This window comes from Panthera leo, chromosome B2, assembly GCF_018350215.1.
Source record: "Panthera leo isolate Ple1 chromosome B2, P.leo_Ple1_pat1.1, whole genome shotgun sequence".
Classification (NCBI taxonomy): domain Eukaryota; kingdom Metazoa; phylum Chordata; class Mammalia; order Carnivora; family Felidae; genus Panthera; species Panthera leo.
This window is the reverse complement of record NC_056683.1, coordinates 142,267,562-142,283,103: the sequence shown is the minus strand read 5'-3', so window position 1 is coordinate 142,283,103 and position 15,542 is coordinate 142,267,562. Positions and strand designations below refer to the sequence as shown.

At 45.2% G+C, this 15,542-nt stretch overlaps 1 long non-coding RNA gene across 1 annotated transcript; it reads left to right on the top strand.

The window, feature by feature from the left end:
- Window positions 1-345: 345 nt before the first annotated feature.
- On the top strand, window positions 346-15,041 carry LOC122219219. Its single transcript, XR_006202312.1, has 3 exons — window positions 346-404; window positions 4,678-4,860; window positions 14,917-15,041. It is a non-coding gene; the product is annotated as an uncharacterized LOC122219219 (long non-coding RNA).
- The last annotated feature ends 501 nt before the right edge of the window (window positions 15,042-15,542 follow it).

Genomic DNA, 15,542 nt, shown 5'->3' with positions numbered 1-15,542 from the left:
CAGGAGAGCAGCCACGACTTGTATTGAACGAGAGCCCAGAGTCGGGGTTACACGGACCGCAGGTTCCGCGACCTCGGGAGAAGCGGCCGACTGCCTTTCCGGCACACGTCCTGCGGAAGCAGGTGCGCGCCGGCCCCGCCCCGCTCACCTGCGCGCGCAACCCCACCCCAGCGCGCGGCTCGGAGACTCCGGCTCCGGCACGCACGCCTTTATATGGCGCTATTTTTGTCACGCGCCCCGATTGGCCGGTTGCGAGTGACGACACGCTCGCGCGCCGCGGGGCGGAGCCGAGATCCAGGGGAGGGGCGCTTCCGGCGGGACCGGCGCCCCCTGAGGGTGTGTGTTCCCGTCCCAGGCTTCGGCAGTCTGTAGGGATACTCCGTGCCCACTCCGCAATCTGTCGGGTGCGTTATGTTTTAGTGAAAAAGGCTGTGTGGCCTAAAGGGCTACTGAGAACCGCACTAACTCATGCTTCTGGGAGGGAGTTGCCAGATGGCATTATACTTTACTTCTTACAAACCACATGGTAGAAACAGCACGAACCTTACCAGATGCCAGCCCGACGCTGCTCCCGTGTCATTTCCTGTCTAGAATCGCTTGTCAGCCCCATCTGCAGACCTGTCTTTGCCATCCTTACCTCTCCCTTTGCTGAAACAGCCCTCTGAGGCCTCTGTGCTTCCTCTGACAGTCGCTAGGCCTCACGTCTTCTCTTTCCTCAGCGCTGTCATCTGTCATCTGTCTGTCTCTGAAGCCAGAGGAACAAAACACTTCTTAGAAGTCTCAGAAGGCTCTCATTTCCACCGTATTCACGTCCCATATCGTGATCAGAGCCACGTCTGGCCTTTCCTGCTTTTCTGGCTGTCCATCGATCAGGCCGCATTACTTAGTTCTGAGTCTCCAGGTTTTTCTGTTTATTTTTGGTGACTGGTTTTGAGCTTCTTTGGTAAAAGTTACTGAATAAATGCCAACTGTGGTTCACCGAAAATCCTTTTAATACTACATAAGCAGAAAGGACCATTCGAAGCCACTACTCCCTGTTGGATGATAACTAAGCTTGAAAGAGTTTCTGTTGATGAGTCCTGATCCTCCTTAGAATCACCTACCCTCACCTCTGGGTATAAAGCCCATAAAGGCTCTGTGATTTCCTTAGCTTACAGCCTTGATTGTCATTTGCAGTTGGGTGTAGAAAGAACATAACTTAGTGACAATTGAACATGAACAACATCACTAAAAATTGTCATTCATTAATTTCAATGTGCCAGGCATTGCCAGTGCTTCAGAGGTGTTTCCTTTAATCCTAACAAAATCGCCACCCATGGCTTAGATACCATTATTATTATACCCATTTTACAGAAAAGGAAACAAAGGCCCAGAGAAGGTAGAATAATTTGATCGAAGTCACATGTTAGTATAAAGGCAGTGCCAGGATTCTTACCCAAGTTTGTCTGACTCCAGTGTTTGTGCCCTGAATTACTAAATTCTGTGGTTCTTTTATCCTTGTCATATCTAATTAGAAATCCAGTCTTAGGCTGGCACAGAACTGAATTGAGATCAGTTCGTAAGTGTTATAAATCCTTATTAAGATGTGCGTACTGCTGCTGGCTTCAGAAAAGAATTACTACTGAGGGAAAATAATGGTGCCAGGGGTCTTAAAAATCTCCGCTTCCCTGGAAAACAGATCATATGAAACCCGCAGCACAAAGTTTTTTAAAAAGATTCTGGATCCTGCTGTGCTCATTAATACGGAGACCGGACTGTTTACAAAGTGGTTCACTTAGATCCACTTCGCTGGTTAGGAACCAAGAAGCAAACTGGTTAGAAGAATGACTTTCAGGTCGTCTGGGTTGCTCCATTGATTGAGTTTCTGACTCTTGATTTCGGCTCAGGTCATGATCTCAGGGTCATGGGATTGAGCCCCATGCTTAAGATTGTCTGTCTCTTTCCCTCTGCCTCTCTCCCCAACTTATGCTCTCTCTTTCTCTCTCTAAAACAACAGAAGAAGGAGAAGAAAAATGCTGTTCAAACATTTTTCTACACTTTACCCTATACAACTACCAGAACTACCTAATGGAAGTTCCAAATACAGCAGACAGTCAGTGGGGACTCCCCCCAGGACTGGAGATGATCCCCAGACTATCACTCACCCTCTCTGGTTAATGCTGTGTGAATTTCCCAGTTTCTCTGAAACTCATTTTCCTTATCTGTAACCTATTTTGCTGAAAGGATGAAGTGAAATATATGAAGTTCCTGGATTCTTTTGTGGTGTATATAGATATTCAAAAATATTAGTCCTCTTTCTTGCCCCTTCCCCTGAGTGTTTAAGAAGGAAAGCACAAAACTGTGATGATTATGCCTTTATTGTTTCTTCTAGAGAGCTACATTTACCGTACTGAATGTTACAGTCAGGTGGTAATTTACATTAAGACCAGTTTTACCATCCATAAGTTTATTTTTTTTTAATGTTTATTTTTATTTTTGAGAGAGAGACAGAACATGAGCGGGGAAGGGGCAGAGAGAGAGGGAGACAGAATTTGAGGCAGGCTCCAGGCTCTGAGCTAACAGCACAGAGCCCAACGCAGGGCTTGAACTCACGAAACATGAGATCATGACCTGAGCCACCCAGGCGCCCCAACCATCCATAACTTTAAATGTCCTTATTGAAACTTCAGTAACATCATTTTCAAATATCAGCTTCAGCTTTAATTGTGTCTGCCATTCATTTAACAGTTACTGAAAATCTATTAAGTAGAAAACATCAGTTTCTTTAGTAAAGCTTTCTGAAATATTTCAGCAGAATAGCCTGTTTCACAAATAGGCATTAGGCATACTTTTACGGTAATAATGACCTGTTCTTTCTAACTGGTCCCAAGCTCCAACTCTGACTATAATTCTTAATGAAAATGATTTGGTCTGGTAAGACCAAAAAGAAAACAAACACAAAGAACTAAAAACAGCACGAGGCATTAAGAAAAATTAAAGGTTTTCTAAAATATGTATATAATTTAGAGGATGTTGTTCTCTTTGAAAGTCATTCATTTTGTTAATTGATCTTGCATAATCATTGTTTTCATCACTGCCAGTCAAAGGGAGACTTTTACAGCCTCTTCTCAAGTTTAAAGCTATAAAATGTACTGCGCGTGTGTACATGTGTGTGTTGCACAGTGAGGTAGCAGTGAATATAACTTCAAAACTGAAAACTGCAAAGCATTACACATCCAAATAGGTTTTAAGTGAACTGAGTTTCCAGAAACTCACAAAGCATTAAGTTTAACTAAAGGATTTAAGGGTGAGCGGAGCTATTTTTTCCTAACTCAAAAATGTGTGACTTAGGCAGCATGTTCTTGACATCGAATATCTTTTTGGATTATTTGATTCAGTCAGATGAGCAGCCAATTCAATAGAAAAGAAATTAGACGAACCCGCTTTGTTAGACTACATTAACCCATATTTTTAGATGTAGCAGTCTTGGGGCACCTGGGTGGCTCAGTCAGTTGAGCAACCAACTTTGGCCCAGGTCATGATCTCACAGTTAGTGAGTTCAAGCCCATGTTGTGCTCTTTGTTGACAGCTCAGACCCTGGAGCCTCTTTGGATTCTGTGTCTCCCTCTCATTCTGCCCCTCCCTGACTTGTGCTCTGTCTCTCTCTCAAAAACAAATAAACATTAAAAAAAAAATTTTTTTAGATGTAGCGGTCTTCAATAGAACTTGTACTTTAAGTATGAGAAATTAACATACAATTATATGTAATATGATATGAGAAATTAATATATAACATGTAATATACAAGATCAGTTATGGCAAAAAAAACCCTGATGCTATTAGCTACAAAAATAGTAATATGAACTGAGCGTGTAATGTAATAGATGCTGGCTGCCAATGTGCTTTAATATAATGGTTTTGATTCATTTTTTTTTAATGTTTATTTTTGAGAAAGAGAGACAGAGGGCGAGTGGGGGACGGGCAGAGAGAGAGGGAGACAGAATCCGAAGCAGATTTTCAAACTCATGAACCCAGAGATCATGACCTGAGCCAAAGTGGGATACTTAACCAACTGAGCCACCTAGGAGCCCCTGATTCATTCTTTTAACTCCTTTCATTGCCAGCAAGAGTGATTTAAGGTGTGATTCACTCAGATTATTGTTTGCTCCAGTAAAGGACTGCTTTTGAAAACCTGTCTATGCCCTAATGCTTTACTGTTGCCCCAATACAACATCCTCTGTTGACAAAACCAAGGAACCAAGCAGTAGCAGGTAATGGAAGTGTTTCCTACTATTGCTAAGCAAGTGAACACAACCCCCACACTGGAACCTGAGCCCATGAGAATCTACATTTTCAATGACACCTTTGAAGCATGCAAGCATTCATTCATTCCCTATTTTATTCATTCAACAAATAAGTCTCGATCTCTGTATATATCGCAAGCACACAAATAAATCTGAGTAGGTCATGGTACCTGTTACTACTGGCTTGCAGTCTAGAGGAGATAAGAGATGAATAAGCAAATAATACAGCTGAGAACTAATTGGTACAATGGAGGAATGTGAGTATGTGTGCAAGGACATAGAAATGGAGATCATAGGCGCAAGGGCTCCGGATGCGGGGGGGGTTGAGAAATGAAGGTGGCCAGAACGCAGCAGCCTGACAGCCACACAAAAGCATCTGCCCACCATTTTGCAGGTAGTGTGGAGCCTAAGGAAGTGAAGAAGATATCAGGAAAGCAGCTCCCCGGGGTCTGCAGACTGGCTTTCCATGCTGTAGTACAGACGGGAAGAAAAGTGGAGGACTCAGATCCGGAATACAGTTCTTTTGCCATGGCAAGGTGTTTCACTGTTTCTGCCTTACCCAAGGTGACAACTTCAGGTGAACTTTTGGGGGTATTTTTAGGGAAATTATTTTGCCAGACATCAATCATTGTTCTCCAATAGTAAAAAAAAAAAAAAAAAAAAAAAAAAAAGAAAAAGAGCTCCAGTAGCCTGGGGGTAATTACCAGTTTTATTATTTTATTTTATTTTATTTTATTTTATTTTATTTTATTTTATTTTATTTATTTTAAAGGAGACAGAAGTTTATTGAATACACCACAAGAGAGCAGCAGGCAAGACAGCACAGGAGAAGCTGTCTACCTACTTACCACATTTAATACATACAGTATTATAATATATTTAGGGGCGCCTGGATGGCCCAGTCTGCTCAGAATCTGGAGCCTGCTTTGGATTCTGCTTCTCCCTCTTCTCTCTGCCCCTCTCTTGCTCATGCTCTTTCTCTCTCTCTCTCTCAAAAATAAATAAACATTTAAAAAAATTTTTTTAATAATATATTTAGACGTGGCCTTTTGTTTAAAAACTACAAGTTTGAGGCTTACTGACATTGCTCACTTTACTGTGAAATACACGATGATGCTTTCTGCTGGCACACACTTGGGAGTCTATAATGGCTTGTTCAAGGCCTTAGCCAGCAAGGCTACATTACGGAATGCCACGGTCGTTAAAGGGACACATTCTTTTTTTTTCTTATTGAATGTTTACTCATTTTTGAGAGACAGAGAGAGACAGAGCCCAAGTGGAGGAGGGGCAGAGAGAAAGGGAGACACAGAACCCGAAGCAGGCTCCAGGCTCTGAGCTGTCGCACAGAGCCCGACGCAGGGCTCCAACTCACAAAGAGAGTTCGTGACTGTGAGATCACGACCTGAGCTAAAGTCAGACGCTTAACGGACTGAACCACCCAGGCGCCCCTTAAGGGACACATTCTAACATAAAAACAATTGCCATTGGTAAGATTAAGGCTGAGTATTCCTGCCAAGAGAATCGGTAGAACACAAGAAATGCATGCCATGGAATGAACACCTGAGACCAGTTTAGAGGTACATGTGAGCTGGGAAAGATGCTGGTTACTGATTCTACAAGAATGGCTGTGTCCAAAAACTATGTAACTCAAAATCCAATAGGATGGAATATAGAAATGTTCCCAGCCATTTGCTGTGCCTGGCACTGGGGAATCTTAATTATTCTCTTGATGCCAAAACTAAAGAATTATATCACATTGGATGGATCTGGGCAGAATGGTTCATGACAATAGCAGTTTATACCAGGAATCTTAAAAATGCCTGGAATGCAAGATAAACCCTTCCCTGGTTAAAGTCAGCAATCATTAGATATATTCACACAGTCCTTAGCCACCAAGCCCTTTTCCAAAGTTCACTTCAGATGACAAGAGATCAATGTCTGAAACATTGTGGTGATTGCCATGGGACTCTTGGCTAATGGGATGGATGGATAGATAGGTAGATAGATAGATAGGCAACAGACAAGTAGGGCAGCTTCACCAAGTAAATGAAAGGCCTTTTAAGAAGGAGCTGGTTCACACCACTAGAAATAGGTTGTTAAAAAAAAAAAAAAAAGAGGGGCGCCTGGATGGCTCAGTCGGTTAAGCGTCCGACTTCAGCTCAGGTCATGATCTCGCAGTCCGTGAGTTCGAGCCCTACGTCAGGCTCTGTGCTGACAGCTCAGAGTCTGGAGCCTGTTTCGGATTCTGTGTCTCCCTCTCTCTCTGACCCTCCACCATCCATGCTCTGTCTCTCTCTGTCTCAAAACTAAATAAACGCTTAAAAAAAAGAAAAAAAGAAAAAAAAAAGAGTCAAGATAGGCAGACTTTGAAAAAGCCTGATGTCCGGCTGCTGTCTAGAGTTTTCCTAAGCATACTCCAAGAATTGGAAGTTTCCAAGGGGGAGCCAGTGACATTCATTCTAGACCTGGCCACATGACAATTCACTTGCCAGTAGAAGGGTACTTTTCTGAGTAATTACTCAATTAAAATAATTTCAAACTAGGTGTTCAGGACTGAAGTTTCTGGTAGCAAGTTGGACAGTCGAATTTGAAAACATTTTCACCACAAAACACCTACAAATTCTAGTTAAAATAAAGCAAACTTCTCTTTAAATGCATATCTAAACTAGCAAGACATGATTATCTCAGGGCTTGGGGATATTAGGATGTCCTATTTTATCCCTATAGATAAAGTTTGTCACAGAGTTTGTGAAAAGTGAAAGACACAAAATCAAAATTTCTGAAGTCACCTTCTTCTTCTTTTTTTAAAATATTTTATTTTTAGGTAATCTCTACACCCACCCTGGGGCTTGAGCTCAGGGCTTGAACCTGAGATCAAGAGTCACAGGTTCCACTGACTAAGCCAACCAAGTGTCCCTGAAGTCACCTTCTTAACCTGTTCCCTGTTGTTGATGTTGCTTATCGTCAAATATAAAGTATATACAATCCATAATATTCTCATTCTAAAAATAAAGCAAAGCTCTTCCTTCCTTAAAAATTCAGTTGCAAAGTCCTTGGGATCAGTGGCCCATACAAAGGTGTGTTGTGCAGGGCAGTGGCCTGGCAGAGTCAGGAGATTGGCTTCATACAAAGAGATTGAGCAAATAAGCAAATATATAGAGGATAATGGGGGTGAAGTTTCTCACTGTTGAAAAGAGGAGTTACAAATGTGGAAAGGGGAGAAGCTAGAATGAACCATGTGGTATTGCACTGGAATTGGAAGTATTAATAGGTACTGGTAGTTATGTGTGTGTGTGCGTGCGTGTGTGTGTGAGAGAGAGAGAGAGAGAGAGAGAGAGAGAGAGAAGGAGATTATACAGATATTTTCTACTTCTGACTATGGAGAAAGCCTAAAGCAGTAAGACCCCAATAGAAATGAACATCCCTAGCACCAAAATCTTGGTTTCTAAAGCCCATTCGCCACTAAAAGCAACCAGGGTTCCCTGATTCCAGGGCTGAGTCAGGGAAAGTATAAGATGAACCTTTTGTTGGAACATTTTGTTGGTCTAGAAAGTAAAGCACTCAAAGTAGGATGAAGGTAAGTAAAAAAGACACGGAGGCTAATTTGAATAGAGCCTCACTAGCCGAATCTGGGACAATTCAGGCATCAAAACATATAATGGTAATAAGAGAATTATAATTGATTAAAATAAGAAACCCATTGAATAAAATAGGCAACCATGATTCTATACTGAGATAGATAGATGATAGATAGAGAAGAGACAACTTAAAATTATTGTAGCATGCCAACACATAAATGTAGATGGCATGATACAATTCTGGTAGAATTTTGGTAACCATCATCATAATAATTTAAGCAACAAACTTCGATGGATGTTAAGCCAAGTGAATGAAAGTTTGAGAAGGAATGAGATATTTGCATAGTCTCAAATAAGTTCTTATTAGAAACAAGGAGCAAATACATAAGTTAATGGTGGAAAAACCCAACAGATACCACCTGAATCAAGTCATCAAAGTTAACCTCATTTGGTGGCTATAGAGCAGACATGCCAAGTCTAAGAACCACACTGCACACAGTCAGTCCCAAGAATGGTGCAAGAAACTATAAAGATAATGAATATGTTAGTGGGATAGACCCCAAATTCTTTGCCAAGAAGCACAAGAAGAGCTTCAGGAAAATGCAGGCCAACAATGTCAAGGCCATGAGTGTGCATGGTCCGAGCCTGTCAAGGTCCTTGTAAAGCCCAAGGAGGTCAAGTCCAAGATCCCAAAAAGCATCAGCCCCAAGTTCAGCTAATTTACCTACACTGGCCATGTCATGCTTAGGAAGCATGCTGATGCCCACAGCACCAAGGGTCTCAGACTCTGCTGGACAGAGGCCAAGGCCAAGGCTCAAACCAAGCTCCCAGTTCTAGCTCTGGCTCTAGCTCAGGCCCCCTAAAGGTGCCTACACCCCACAAAGGCCCTGCAGTAGAGGCTTCCATGTATCAGCGTGAGGAAAGAAGGACTGGTGTCTTCGTAGGCTGCAGTCCTCCTGTGCCATTTGTACAAATAACCAGAGGCGGGAGCTGTCAAGAAATAATTAATATCATTGATAATGGGGCAAATAAAATCATGTGCCACCTGACAGGATGCAGTGTGGACACGAATCGCTTTTTTGAAATTCCTATCAAAAACGCCTAACTTGAATCTGATTATGAGAAAACATTAGACATACCCAAATTAAGGAACATTCTACAAATTTAATTGGCCTGTAATTTTCAAAATGTCAGTGTTTTGAGAGAAGAGGAAAGACAGAGCAACCATTCCAGATTGAAAGAGATTAAAGACCCCTGACGGCTGAACGTACCACCTACTCCTGGCTTGGACCATTTGACTATAAAGAACAGTATTCAGTTGGTGAAGCCTCAATGACATTGATCGTAGTTGTAATGTTCCAGTGCTGATCTCCTCATCTTGATGGGTCGGTTGCGGTTACACCGAACACTGTCTTTGTAGGCAACGTACGCTAACGTTTTTAGGAGTAAGGGGAAATCCAGCCTGCCACTTACTCTGAAATTGTTCAAGAGCTAAAAAGTTCTCGGAGTTATTCCCGCGACACTTTTGTATTTTTGAAAGTATTAAAAAAACACAAAAACCCAAGGACTTCAAACATGTAATAAGTTTTTACTGCAATGGCTCCCATTCGTTCATTAAAGCTGTAGTAGGCACCCCCTAGGCGCTAGCTACATACAGTGCGTATGGTCACCCTTACTTATCTGATCTCTGCCCCCCTGAAGAAAAGGATTCTGAAAAGTTGGGCCTGGCAGCAAAAATTGACTTTTGAGATCAAGTGTCTAAGTCAGAATCTGCAGCACACTGAACGCAAACCATTCATTCTCTCCATTGAAGCATTTCTCTCGAGATAAATCCAAGGCTTTATTTGGGCTATCCCTTTAGGTACCCTTTTGGTATCAACTGCACCCACTTTTGAAGGAGAACATACTCTGTAGAGCGCTAGAGTTCCAAAGGGTGTATGCACCAGGCAAACACATTTGTTTAGAGCCATGCTTCACATGCAGAGATCTTATAATAAGGCCCCAGAGAACAACTGTGGGCTTTACAATGCACTCTGGAAAATGGTACAAGGTTGTTTTCTTGGTTTGTAAAAAAAGTTTATTTATTTATTTTGAGAGAGACAAAGATAGCTCGAGTGGGGTGGGGCAGAGGGAGAGGGAGACAGAGAATCCCAAGTAGGCTCTCCATTGTCATTGTGGAGCCCTATGTGAGGCTTGAACGCAGGAAACCATGAGATCATGACCTGAGCCCAAAGCAAGAGTCTGACACTTAGCCAACTCAGCCACCCAGGCACCCCCAAAATGGTACCAGCTTGTTAAGCCTAGTAACGACTTACTGCAATATTTCCCTCACCTATCTATGCCTTGTAGGGAACATCCCCTGTATAAAATCTACTAAGTGGGCACATGTAGGTACTTCTCCAGATACTGCTGACGTTCCCGACAGGGACCCCCTAAGTCTCCTCTTCACTCCATCCTCCACAGCACCACCCACCTCCTGCCAATCTCGAGGTCTCATCGGTGGAAACACCACAGTCCTCAAAAGGTCACTCTTCTATTTAGGTCCTCCCTGGCCTTCCCTCCCCTCAGGCTTGTTCCATCCCCACTCCAGTCAAAGTGAACTGCTGTCCCTGAAGAGGGCACACGCTTTCATGGCCACCTTTTTCCTCCACATCCTTCTTTCACAGCCTGGCGTGTCTTCTCCCCTCTTCTCCCTGTGGCAAACTTCTCCTCTGCCCTCAAAAAACAGCCTGACTTCGTCCATTTGGGCTGCTGTAACAAAACACCACAGACTGGGTGGCTTACAAACAACAGAATTGTATTTCTCAGAGTTCTGGAGGCTGGAGGTCCAAGGTCAGGGCACCGGCGTGGTCATGTTCTGATGAGAGCCCACTTCTGGCACGTTCCTGCTGTGTCCTCACGTGATAGAAGGGGTGACGGAGCTCCCTGGGGCCTCTTTTATAAGGGCACCAGTCCCCTTCATCAGGCTCTACCCTCACAACCCAATGATTGCTCACATGTTCCACTTCTAGTACCGTTATCTTTGGGGTTTGAGAGTTTAGCATAGTGAACTGAGGGAGGCCCGTTTAGATCATAGCCCCGCCCAAATGTCACCTCCTCAGACCATAGCACAGCCCAAATGTCACCTCCTCTGTGAGGTTTTCTCACCTCTCAGAGGTAGACTCACCCACTTCCTCACATGCATCTGGGGCACTGAGCACTCTGTTCTCACTTCTACCCTCATGGCCTTCAGTGTGTCCATCATCCCCAGTGGCTTGGAAACAGCCAGAGGCAGGGGACACATTCTGCTCATCTCTGTAGAGCCAACATCCTTACATCCGTGCCTGGTGTATGGTTGGCGCTCAATTATTTCAATAAGCCTTAACTATTAATAACAATAAAAATATCAACAAGTATCTATTTACTGGATCCTCTGCCAGGTGATTTCCTAAATAAACCAATAAAGGCAGCGGCTAAAATGCATATAGGACCCAGGGAAGGGTAGGGGGGCTTCTGGGAGACTTCCTCCCTGAAGTAAATGTGAGTGACATAACTGAATTGTCGCCTTGGACTGAGACCTGGCAAAAGGAAGTCCCTGGGTGGGAGGGGCTCCCAGCTGGTAAACTTTGGTCAGCCAGAGGCCACTGTGGGAGCCTCCTGGGGTGGGTGTGGGGGTGGGGGTGAGGGTGGGGGTGGGCGTGGGGCCCCTCAGGAGGATGGGGCAAGGAGACCCAGCCTTGGTGCTAGGCAGGAGAGGGGACACACAGCTTAGTGAGGATGGGTTGCCTTGTGTCTCTTTACCTCTAACACTGGGAAACCTCTTTGCATGTGAGCTCAGTCCTGGAAAGAGCAGATAAAGAGCTGAAGTAACCAGAGGCCCCGATGGCCAGGTAAAAACTTCACGGGTTCACATGCAAATCCATCTGAGGAAAACACAGAGCATGGCCATTTGGCCTTCAGATGGTTTGCCCTGCCCTGTTAAAGAGAAGAGGAGGAGAAGAAAATTGAGGATGAAAAACTGCCAGAGACTTTGGAAAATAAATCATTGCTGTTTAGACTCTGCCCATTTTCATCAACATTCGCAGTTGCTCTCCAGAGGTCTGGCCTAACTGGGGCAAGCATTGCCTGATACCTACCATTTATCTCTTGCTTTAACTCTCAAAGGGAAATATTTGGAAAAGGTGAGGCTTTCTGCCCAAAGAGCCTTAGTGGCTGCCTCCAGCCCTTGGCTTGGAGCAGAGGGTCAGGGCATGGGGTACAGGGGGCCCTGGAGATACCTGGCATCAGGAAACCTGGGACTAGTGAATCCCCATCCTGAATCTGGGGCACCTGGGGTTAGAACATGTCCTGCTATCCTGTGGCTGAAACAGAATCTGCCATTTGGTGACATTTCAATGACATAACAGGCTTTTGAATAACTTTTTTCCACTAATAAATTAGTCTTGAGAACCCTGAATCATTTCCCCTGTTTATGCCCAGGGTCAGGGACAGTCTTGGTCCTTCCTAGACCCTGGGCGTGAGGCTTTCTGCCTCCTGTTAAGCGGTCCACTTCTCCAGTCCATTCCAGCATCACTGGCCAACCTGCACCTGGGGACACGAATGGGGAAGAAGGGAGTGCCTGCCTCAACCAGGAGCAATCCGTTTGGGATATGTTGGCCCAAGGCTCAGAGGTAAATAGGAAGTCACTTTCACTGTTAATAATAATAATAATAGTAATAATATCGGGGCACCTGGGTGGCTTAGTCAGTTCAGTGTCTGACTTCGGCTCAGGTCATGATCTCATGGTTAGTGAATTCCAGTTCATCGGGTTGTCCGCTGTGAGCACAGAGCCCGCTTCAGATCCTCTGTCCCCTTGTGTCTCTGCCTCTCTCAAAAATAAATAAAACATTAAAAAAATTAATAATAAGGGGCACCCGGGTGGCTCGGTCAGTTAAGCGTCCGACTTCGGCTCAGGTCATGATCTCGTGTTTCATGGGTTCGAGCCCTGTGTCTGGCTCTGTGCTGACAGCTCAGAGCCTGGAGCCTGCTTCAGATTCTGCGTCTCCCTCTCTGACTGCCCCTCGCCCATTCACACTCTGTCTCTCTCAAAAAATAAATAAATGTTAAAAAATGTTTAATTTTAAAATAATAATGATATCAACAAGTGTTCTATTTGCTGACTGCTTATGCTGTGCCAGGCCCTGAACTAAGCCTCTTATATACCATCTCATCTAATTACTATCCCCATCTTTCAGACCTGCCTAGTCTCCCGGCTACTGAATGGCAGAGTCCGGTTTCCAAGCTCCTAACTGCCCGAACCCTTCAACTTCCCCAAGAGCACCTGGCCAGCTAATCCTGGTCCTTACACAAGGGGCCATTGCCATTCTCCCTGGAGTTCATCGGGTCACCCACCGCCTTACCAGGGAGATCTGGGGTATCTTTCCTCTCCATCCAATCTCACCACCAAGACCCGTCTCAAACCTCATGCCCCAGGTCCCCCCGACTCTCCCAGGGTTGATCTCCACCGAACACCCCTCTCGCATGTTGTCTGGCATCCCAGTGCTTGAAGTGTGGTCCACGGGCAGGCAGCCTGCGTTCTGACAAACACAAATGCAGAGTCTCAGACCCTACCCTAAATCCACATTTTAACGAGGCCCCGGGTGACGGCATGCACCCAGGCTCTCTGTAGTTTAGGTCTTCCTCATTTATCAGTGGTTTTGTATGGTCCCAGAGCTGTTTGTTGGGTGGCATCTTTGTCATTTTGGAGAAATGACAAGTGGAATGTTGGTTTGACCCAATCACTGACGACTACCCAGATTGCATACTGGGAATAGAACTGGTGACGTGGGGTTCTTGCTCCCAGAGTGATCACGTCGTAAGCCCCTTGAATGGCAGCCTAACCGTCAGTATTATCCCAAGGCCTCCAGTCGTCTCTCAGACACTACCTCCCCCTGACCTTTGTTTGGGTCCCGGAGGTGCCGAAACAAGCACTTGTTTATGGAGGGGCTTATAGGGGCCTGCCAGAAGGTTCATGAAAGAATTGACACTTTGATTTTTTTAATGCTAAAAGAGCATTCTCTCCTAGGGCTCTGACCCCACATCTCAGGTGTCCCAATTGCCCCAATCCTGGGTACATTCTTGGTGGCATAGCAGCGCTGAGTCACAGAAGGAGCCACCTCCTGCGGGCTCTGGAATTTCAGAGCCCTGTTTATAAAAGAGTTTATAGGAATCCTGTGGTCTCCGCCCAGCTACTGCCACAGTCCCCTGACTCATTGTTCTTCTCCAGAGCTGTCACTGCCTCTTAAATAGCTCTCGATTTTTAAAATCACCTATTTAACAGTGTGCCAGCCCTTAGAGAACAACTATATATTTACTCTTTCCCGCTTCCTGTGGGAAGGGTGGGGCCCACCGCTGACTGCTCTTCAGCAGTTGCTATGATTCATCCTGGGAGTGAGCGCCTTGCAGCGGGGCGGGAAGTGATTTGTGTGGTCTTTGGAATGCAGGTAGGGCCTTACCTTCTGAAGTGTTTGCTGATAAAGGAGAGATGTGGGAAGGCAAACCTGTTATATAAGAGCACTTGAGTGTTTGTGTGTAGCTGCCCCCCAGCCCCCACCCCACTGGAGGAGAGGGCAGTCTTTTCTGACAGCCTTTGGCAGGGTCAGAGCACCAGAATGTTCTCTCTGTCATGAGAGTCAATGCCTCTCCTTGGGTGCAGCCCCAGGCCTGCCCTTGTGGGAAATGAATCTCCTCCAGGCACATGTGTTTGGAGTCAGAGGGCCTTGCCTGGCTCCCCACGAAGGGCTTTCAGGGAGCAGGTCTGGAGGGTTAAGCCTCAAGGCAAGCCCCGGGGGAGGCTGGGCTCAGGTGCAGCACAGGCCTAGGCCTAGTGCAAGGACGGGGAGCTCTGGGGCTGAGCCACGCTTGCACTCACTCACATTTGCAAGACCCTTAGGCCTTGGTGTGAGCGAGCCCCCGACCAGCCCGGAACAAGGCCAAGGAGAGTGTACTGTGAGAGGCAGCAGGTGGGTGGAGAGTCCACACCCGGCATGGTGACAATCCCAGTGTCAGGACTTGCTTTTCCCTTCTCTGTTTCACAGGTGGCTCAGAGCAGGGTCGAGAGAGTGAAGTCTGGGATTAGCCTGTCGGTTCCAAACTCAGTTCTGCCACATGCTGGATGCAGAGTCCTAAGGCAAGTGACTTAACCTCTCTGTGCCTCAGTTCCTTCCTCTATAAAAAGGACAATAATAGGGGTGCCCGGGTGGCTCTGTCGGTTGACTGGCCGACTTTGGCTCGGGTCATTATCTCACGGTTCGTGAGTTCAAGCCCTGCATCAGGCTCTGTGCTGACAGCTCAGAGCCTGGAGCCTGCTTCGGATCCTGTGTCTCCCTCTCTCTCTGCCCCTCCCCCACTGGTGCTCTGTCTCTCAAAAATAAATAAAAACATTCAAAAAACTTTTTTTTTTTAAAAAAAAAAGGACAATAATAGCACCCACCTCACAGGATTGTTGTGAGGATTAAGGGATTAATCCATGTAAAGAGCTTAGAAGAGTGGTTAGCACATAGCAAGCACTTGATGAAATTAACCATTATTCTTTGGGAACAAAAATCAGTGTTCCAGAGTGTGGCAGGGATGGGGTAGGGGAAATATTTTAATCTTCTCAACCCAGGAGACAAAGTTCATCCAAAGATTTTTCTTTTTTAAGTGTATTTATTTATTATTTTAT